The 8,349-nt window shown below is 40.2% G+C and overlaps 1 long non-coding RNA gene across 3 annotated transcripts in view; it reads left to right on the plus strand.

Annotated features, from left to right (window-relative positions):
- The window catches only part of LOC149918045 (uncharacterized), a 29,929-nt gene extending 23,215 nt beyond the window's left edge, over positions 1-6,714 (plus strand). The window contains exons 2-5 of one of the 3 annotated variants that reach the window (XR_016466311.1): positions 127-302; positions 2,344-2,593; positions 3,099-3,259; positions 5,824-6,714. This is a non-coding gene — a long non-coding RNA (uncharacterized LOC149918045). Of the gene's footprint in view, positions 1-126; positions 303-2,343; positions 2,594-3,098; positions 3,314-5,562; positions 5,668-5,823 lie in introns of those variants that run through there. The other 2 variants (XR_016466312.1, XR_016466310.1) reach the window with 2 other exon arrangements.
- Positions 6,715-8,349: the final 1,635 nt, after the last annotated feature.

Genomic DNA, 8,349 nt, shown 5'->3' on the forward strand with positions numbered 1-8,349 from the left:
ATTCATCTTGAATTTCTGAATTATTTGGATTAAAGTAATAAATCTGAAATAAATAAAGCATGCCTGAGTAAAATTTGACTAATATTAGCAAATGAACCATTGTCAAACCTGTATTTTAATTCACAGGTTTCTCAAGAAGTCGTGAAAAAGTCATCTTCTGCTCCGACTGTCAGTGAAGTATTACCCTGAGAAGATGTGGGAAAACAGAATGCAGAGCAAGCCCTGGACAGAACGTATGAATAAAACCTGACTAAGAGAACCGTCCAGAAGGCCAAAGATATCTGTGAGGATGAAATTCACAGGTAGAGATGATATCTCCAATAAATTCATGTGAAAATGAGGAAAAGTAGACAACTTCAGGCATGTAAGGAATTACATTTTGTGTGTCTGAAAATTTATCTGATTTTTCCAGCTACTTACACGTACTGCCAATATCTTCAAGCCACGCAGAGCTACAGCAAAATACTGCAAAAATGTCTTACGCTTACACAGAAATGCAATGTCTCTCTAAAAGAGGCTTTAAACTCCAAATGTAAGACTTATTAGATTGTAAACAGCTAACATCTAGACCCCCCCAGTTAGAAGATATTGTGGATTCATCCACAGACACACGGATAATTTCTTTCATTGATGCAATATCTTTTAATCAAAATTATTCCAAAATAAGTACGAAATTAAATTAAATGTGTAGTGAGAAGTGAAAAGTGAGGGAATCATGGGAATTGAAGCTTAAGTTTTCTTATATCGAAAACAAAAGTAATAGAAGACGTGAACTGTAAGGTCTTCTTGGTAGTTCTGCATTAAATGTAGCTAGTGCTTAATATGAGATTTTTTCTCACACCGGTTAGCAAATGACTTCTATGAAAAGCTTGATGAGGTGCAAATAGTTTCACACAGCACGGAAACTCGTAAAAAATAATAAATATTGCAGGTTTTTGCTTTTAGTGAAGGGATTTGCTGGCACTTCATTCCTGAATGCTTTCAGGGTACTTGGTGTACAGATCTTTATCTCATTAGCCCTGATAGCCAATAAACTGCTTTTCATATTCATTTATTTGCTCTATATTGGAGTGGTCATTTGAGCTCATAGGATGTTTAGGGGAAATGTTTCGTAGTGTAAGAGTCACATTCATTTATAATAGCTGAAGAGCAATTCTCCTACTCGTGGCTATTTTTATCTGTGGTAAATTACCACTAGGGGAGGACCACAGTTTGATTGGGATGCTGAATATACAAACATCTGAGTTGCTAAGATAGTTATATAAAGTACAGTTTTTCTCTATTGCTTCAAAATTTTTGTTCCTCATTTCTTTGTTCTCTATAATTCCATTGTTGAAAATAATTCCTTGGTTGAAAGAGAAGGAAGTAAAAAAAAAAGAAGAGAAAAGCTTTCCAGGCTTATGGGGAGTTGCCAGATAAGCTGCATATTGTGGTTGCCAAGTGTTTAGTTATTTAATCAGAGAGCATTTTGCCATTACATTTTACACAGTCGGTAAGCACCTCCTGAGTGGAACCCAGTTGTGACATACAGTACAGGTTTAAAACATCATTTGCAAATTGCTCTTCATCTACGTAAAACTTTCTGAATTGAAACCTGAAAAGAACATTTGTCAATGATAAGAATAAATGAAAATGGCCTTTTATACAAACGCTCTTAATTTTGTTTTACTGCATTTGTTACAGATCTGTCTTAGCGTGCAAATTTTGATGATAATTTTGCATTTGGAGTCATTGTCCCAAGAGGAGTAAGCTAAAATTTCATATGTGATCTTTGCTACTCAGAACTATTCCATTTTGAAACTAGCGCCTAAACTCTGAAGGCTGAAAACACTGTCTCATTCAGCAGAATCCCTTTTCTTCTGCCTCGAGTTTGCCCAGTCAGTGGCCGCAAAACTCATACCCTTTTTTCTTTTTATTACCCTCACCTGTTTGAGAAAGCAGGCATAATCAGTTTTAAGAGGAAGGCTACTTCCAGAAGGCTCTGTTAGTTGCTTATGCTATTAATTCCCCAGAATAATTGTCTTGGGAGTGTGTGTAAGCAGAGTTAAGTCAGTCAGGTAGCACTGGGAGAAAGGAGCCTTGCCTGGGCAACGAGACACACCAACCCCTGTGAACCGTGGCATTGTGCTGGTGAGACTTTCTCCTGTAGCAGTTTGAAAATTTAAGCATGAAATAACTTGATATTTGTTCCTTTGTTATAATTAAGCATTGTACTTTTCCTTTTTTGAGTGCCATGGTCCAGGATTATAGTTCTGTATTAAAGCTAGGAGACAAATGAATGGCAAGAAAACGAATGACAAGACTTGAGTGGGGAGAAGTATGGCTTTTGTTCCTGTTTTTCAGAGTTTTTCAAGTTATTGAGGTAACTGGACCCATTGATTGTCTACGAAGAAAGGATTAGACACAAGTGGGATTTGTTAAAACCACGCATTTCAGATATAACAAAGTAAGTCAACTGTGAAGCTGAAGAAGTCGGATTTCCAAGAAGCCTTTGAAAACAAGGGATTATGTGCTGCTCCCACAAAGAAAGCATGTCAAAGAGAACAAGATTAGTCAAATGATTTTAGGCCTTACTGCCAATAGAGTATTTTAGGTAAGTAGATAATGCTACATAAATCTGTTTGCTGGTTCTCCTTACCAGTCACACTGATCCTTCTAAATCTGGATGATATATAAAGCAAAACACTGACAGTGCCCACATGTAGATCAGACAGTGGGGTCTATTATGCATCTCAGCTTTTGAAATGTTTTCTCTGGGAAAGTGAAAAAGGAGGAAAGGGGTTTCTGATTTTTTGGGAGTTGAAAAAGATAGTCTCTTGACATATGCCAGCAGGCACACACTGCCTCCGCTACAGAACTTTATTCAAGGCAGGCAACAGGGGACTGGCCTAGCATAGATCAGGACAGGGTCTGGCATTTGTGTTAATCTAGTGGGCGCTTGCAGCCATTACAAATTAGAAAACTGTTTAAAACACTCTGCTGAGTTAGGTGACTAAACCTTTGTTACTGAATGAAGCTTATCTCTGTGTTTTGATTCTGTGATCTGAATTCCCTTTCTTATGTGCCCTGCCTAGCAAAAGACCTGTATCTTTTTTCAGGACTTCAGTTGTTCAGCTGCAGAAGTTGTGTGGACAACACTTGTATGGAAATGATGATGCGTGTACACCTACATTAATACAGTTGGAATCTCCTCCTAATTGTCAGGGAAGATGACTTACTGCAGAATAACAGGAAGAATGCTGTGGGTTTCCTTGTAAATGTGAGTCCCTCTTCTCTTCACCTGATTTCTATAGGATGTAAATTAGCGAATGAATGAGAACAGATCAAACAAATGGCTTCTGTCCTGACTCCGTTTCATTTAAAAGTCAAAAAAGTATTATGTATTACAGTTATTTATTCTTAGTTTTTTTTATTTAGTTAAAAATGAAATGCTATTAAAACAGACAAATATTACAGGGAATAGGAACTTTCCCCCTAAAACGGGCCTGTGATTTACACAAAGTTTGGATGTATAAGACAGTAACTGACAGAAGTAGCAAGATGATCTTTCTGTGGTTTGGTCATGGCAGGCATAGGTACCAGCAGCACAGAATGCTGATAACTAGAATAATAAGAAATGCATTCAATTTCGAGAAAGTTCAGAAAACGAGAAATGTGGGAGAGCTTAATAAGAAAATGCCATGACATGGCATACTTTTATGTAAACTTTATAATACTTTTATGGCCAACTAAGTAGAAAAAATTTCAGTGTATATATACTACAATGTGATATTCTCTAGACCAGAGCTTCTCAATGAATAACCTGTGAATGGTTGTTTAAATAAAATAAATAAATAGCCTCCAGAAAAGGTAAGTCCCAATAGCTGCATCCAGGATTATCAAAGTTCAGGAGTTAAACTAATCTACTTGCTGTGAAACTCAATGTTGCAAACGGAGGATGATTAATAACTTGAAAGTATACGACACGACAAAGGTTTTACACACAAGGTAGTCTGAGAATTGCTCTCCTTGTTCCATGTTTCAAGATACATCAATAGTGGGGATGGAGGGAGGTAATTTAGAGTGTTATGGGGGGTGGGTTAAAGAAAGGACCTCAATGTTTGTAGTGAGAGACTTGCAATAGTCTCTTTGTAGTGAGCTCGCTGTGATAATGTGATTATTCTGTGATCTAAAAACCCCCTCTCTGCCTTCAAAGAAGCTACAAATTATAGAAGGCTTAATTTTAAAGCATGTTCCTCTTGAAAGCTGGAAGTTTTTTACAGAACAAAGAAATTCAGATTTAAATTTTTATTTAGCCTCTAGTGTTGCTAACTGAGAGCTGGGGGGAAGTAGTTTGCTATGTGTGATGACTCAATGGGTTTCCGCTGTTCAATGGTTCTGGGAAGCTGGTGCCACTCAGGCCAGTCCTACAGCACCTGCTCACAACGCCTGAAAGAGTCGGTTCACTTCTCTTGATCAATAAGTGAGAGGAAAGATAACTCAACTGTCAACAAACCCCATTTGCTGCTGTATCAAAAAGCTATCTTTTGACGTTTCTGCATTTCAAGTGTTTTGCTGGTAGCAATAGAGAAACAGAGAAAAAAAAAGCTAGAATGCAGGCTGAAGGTATACAACTGTGGTAGCATTTGAATAGTAGGACCCATGAAATCTATTCTCAGGTACTTCTTCTTTGTCCATCTAATAATATGATTGAGCTCATTTGTATTGGATCACAAGATAGTATTTCACTCATCTTGGAGGGCTGCCTGTTTTCACAAAAGCTGTAGGAATATAATATCTTGGAGAACTCTATCAGATTTGACTGAAATTATTCAATGACTTCTACAGTTATCGCAAGGAACTGTAACAGCACAGGCAAAAATACACATAAAGAAAATTAGTTTATAGTTTTCTCCTTTGCATATACTAATTTATTATTATTATTATTATTATTATTATTATTATTATTATTATTATTATTATTATTTTAAGTATCGACCCAATCTAGTCGTATCAATCCTAGATCCAGGTAGAGGATCGTAATCACGCAACAAGAGAAATGGAGCAAGTGACACGACTCGGAATTTTGAGGCAGACTGTTTACAGTGGTGTTTTTATTTTGCTAATGACTCACTGATCCATGCTTTAATGAAAGTTACCTCACTTAAGAGATTCTCACTGTTTAACTGAGTGAGATTGTTCCCAGTAGAAAAGCTTGCAGAAGTCCTCTGGTGAAATGAAATAAAACGTGGTATTTTAAAGAAGAACACAAAAATAACATTTTCTGATTTCAAGTAATGCAAAAATTCTTTATCTGATATAGACAAGAGGGAAATTGTTTTCCCAGTTTTTTGTTAGCAAAACAGTGCAGTTTAGTACTGACCTTGAACTATCAAAAACAAAAGTGTATGAGCCCTCAAGCCTCTGGCATTTCGATTTAATCAGGACCGTTGACCTTTAAGTAGCTGAAAATAGAGTGTGAAAGTGGCTTTAGGAGCTTCGAGTCACCAGCTTTCTCTGGGTGCTTTTAGAGACTTTATGATGCTTTTGATTAAAATGCTCATTGTTGTAATTAATGGGCAGGATCATCTCAGAGGTTTTCCATCAGGCAGCTTTCCACTAATTCTGAGAGGAAAACACAACAGCAAATCAAAGAAACCTGCAGCATATTTCCTTCCCACCTGGAAATGTTTGAAGTACGTGAGTCTGCATTCTGTTCGCTATTAATAAACATCGGGTTGTTCTAATTGACTTCCTAAACTGTTGAACTGTTTTGAATAATGCACAGTTTGTATTTTTTAGTTATTTAACCAATTATTTATTTTAAATTCCCTTTCCAAAAAGGCTGTTCATGCTGAGAAGGATGCTGCAGTCTCACTTTTCTTCGCTGGGGGGGAGCACAGCTCGGCACGTCCCTGGGCGGTGTGCTGCGCACAGGGGCTGGTGGATGCCTGGAGAGTTAGCCAGCCCACCAGCCCAGCCACATGCGTGACAGAGAGCAGACTGGCGTGGGGCTGGCTGGCTGGCTGTTTTCAAAGCCTTTGTACCTCAGGTTACTTGTAAGGCTGGTGTCTGGGGAGTTCAGCGAAAACCGGGCTGTGTACGTTCCCCGCTTCGCTTGTAATTTGCAATTTATGAAAACGGGATGGATGACTCCAGGCTCTGCAAGTTAGCATGGGGATGGGAGCTTCTGACACAAGAGCAGCTTTTACAGAAAACGCTGAGTTGAGAAGATTCAGGCTCAAGCTAGATTGCTTCTCGCCTCCTCTGCTTTTATCTGATTTTACATCACTGGTACATGTCCAAGGAGAGTCGGCCGTATCACTCGGAAATAGGAGGGGATAAACTTTTGACTGTTGGATTTCTTCAGGCAGAGCGACTCAGATTTCTGTAGGTGTACTATTCTGACTGTCTTCTCTTCCAAAGTCTAAAATACTGAAGAAACCACAGCAGTCCTTTCCCAGTGTTTCTCTATACAACGTAAGTTATCCTTTCACACTTATCTCTAACTGTCCTTGTGCTTTTTGTGCTCTGGGTGCTTTGGGAGAGTAGGGGTGGGGCAGCAAGTCTTTGCCAGGAGCTCTGCTGTGCGGAGTAACGTGCGCTTTGTATTCACGTCTCTTCCCACACCCAGGGTAGTAGTGGTGGAGGCTGAGTGCCTTGACACCACCTTTCCTTGGCAGTCGTGCTAGCACAACTTTGGGTGGCTGGCAGAACCTTTAAAGCTTTTCACAGCGTGTGCAGAAATTTGCTTGTGGTTGGCAAATAAAGTAGCAAATGTTTTGGTTGAACTGCGTGTTGAGCTTGCTGTAAAGTGTCGTCGTTTCAAAGGGGACTTGAAGTGGCTCAAGTAGACTTGGACTGGCAGAACAAGGGTGAATTATCTGTAGCTCGGTGGGCCCATGAGACCTCGGGCCACCAAGGAAGGGATGCAACATGTAAGTGGGCTAGAGACCGAGGGATGAACTTATCTATGGACACTATTGCACAGGTTATTCATGACTGTGACACATGCGCCGCAATTAAATAAGCCAAGAGGATGAAAACTTTCTGGGGGGAAGGGCAATGACAAAAGTATAAATATGGGGAGGCGTGGCAGGTTGATTTTATCACCTTGCCACGACCCTGCGGGTGGAAAGCACAGGTGGTAAGCATTATGTGCTTACCACGGTGGAGGCAACTACCGGGTGGCTTGAAACATATGCGGTACCCCATGCTATCGCCCGAAACACCGTAGTGGGTCTCGAGAAACAAGTCCTGTGGCGACATGGCACCCCAGAAAGAACTGAATCAGATAACAGGGCTCATTTCAAAAATTCCCTTGTAAATACTTGGGTCAGAGATCATGGCATCGAGTGGATTTATCATGTTTACCAGCTTCTGATAAATTTGAACGATGCAGTGGGTTGTTAAAAACTACGTTGAAGGCAATGGGTGGCGAAACAGTTGAGCACTGGGAGAAGCATTTGGCAGAAGCCACCTGGTTGATCTACACTAGAGGATCGATCAATCACGACGGTCCTACCCAATCCAGCTCCCTACATACCGTGGAAGAAGGTAAGGTCCCTATAGTACATGTAAAGACCACGTTGTGAAAACCAGTTTGGGTCCTTCCTGCTTCTGGAAAGGACAAACCTCTCTGCGGAACTAGTTTCGCCCAAGAACCTGGGTGCACTTGGTGGGTGACACAGAAAGACGGGGATGTTCAATGTGTACCACGAGGGAATTTGACGGTGGGGGAGTGCAGTCAGTAATTCCATGTATATATATGTATATAGATACGTGCGTGTAACGCATTTGAATTATTGCTTGTTTGTATATACGAATTTATATTAAGCATGATGTAGTGATTTGGAATAAGGGGCGGAATGTCATGGTTTTATGACTTTCCTCCTCACATTGTTGCGGCTGTTCTGTCTTTGGGCCCAGCTCCCATCTCCCTACCCTCCTCCTTTCCCCTCCCCTTTTTGGGCCGGTGGTCCTGCGGGCCTGTTGTTCCCCTGTCACAGACACAGAGTGATCAAGATAATGCTGTGATACATATTTTTCGAAACAGTACTCAGTACAGGCTGTATGTTTATCTAGTTGTATTGTCAGTGTTTTACATGCTGGTTCAGACCGGCTCCGTGACTAGCAGGGCGGAGGGGGCACACAGACCCACACCCTGGGAAAGGGAAAAGGGAAAAAAGCGGAAAAGGGTAGAGCGATGGGCCTGAAAACAAAACAGCAGCAGCAATCGGAGCAAAAACAAAAAGTCATTGTTTCTACTGAATAAGATATCTGAATGCGGGATAACACACTATAATACAATATACTACCACATAATTAGAATTGAAGCAAATAACTCAAATGAAATGAGAGCGTCCGAAG

Source organism: Phasianus colchicus, chromosome 4, assembly GCF_987193195.1.
Source record: "Phasianus colchicus chromosome 4, bPhaCol1.hap1.1, whole genome shotgun sequence".
In the NCBI taxonomy this organism is placed as follows: Eukaryota; Metazoa; Chordata; class Aves; order Galliformes; family Phasianidae; genus Phasianus; species Phasianus colchicus.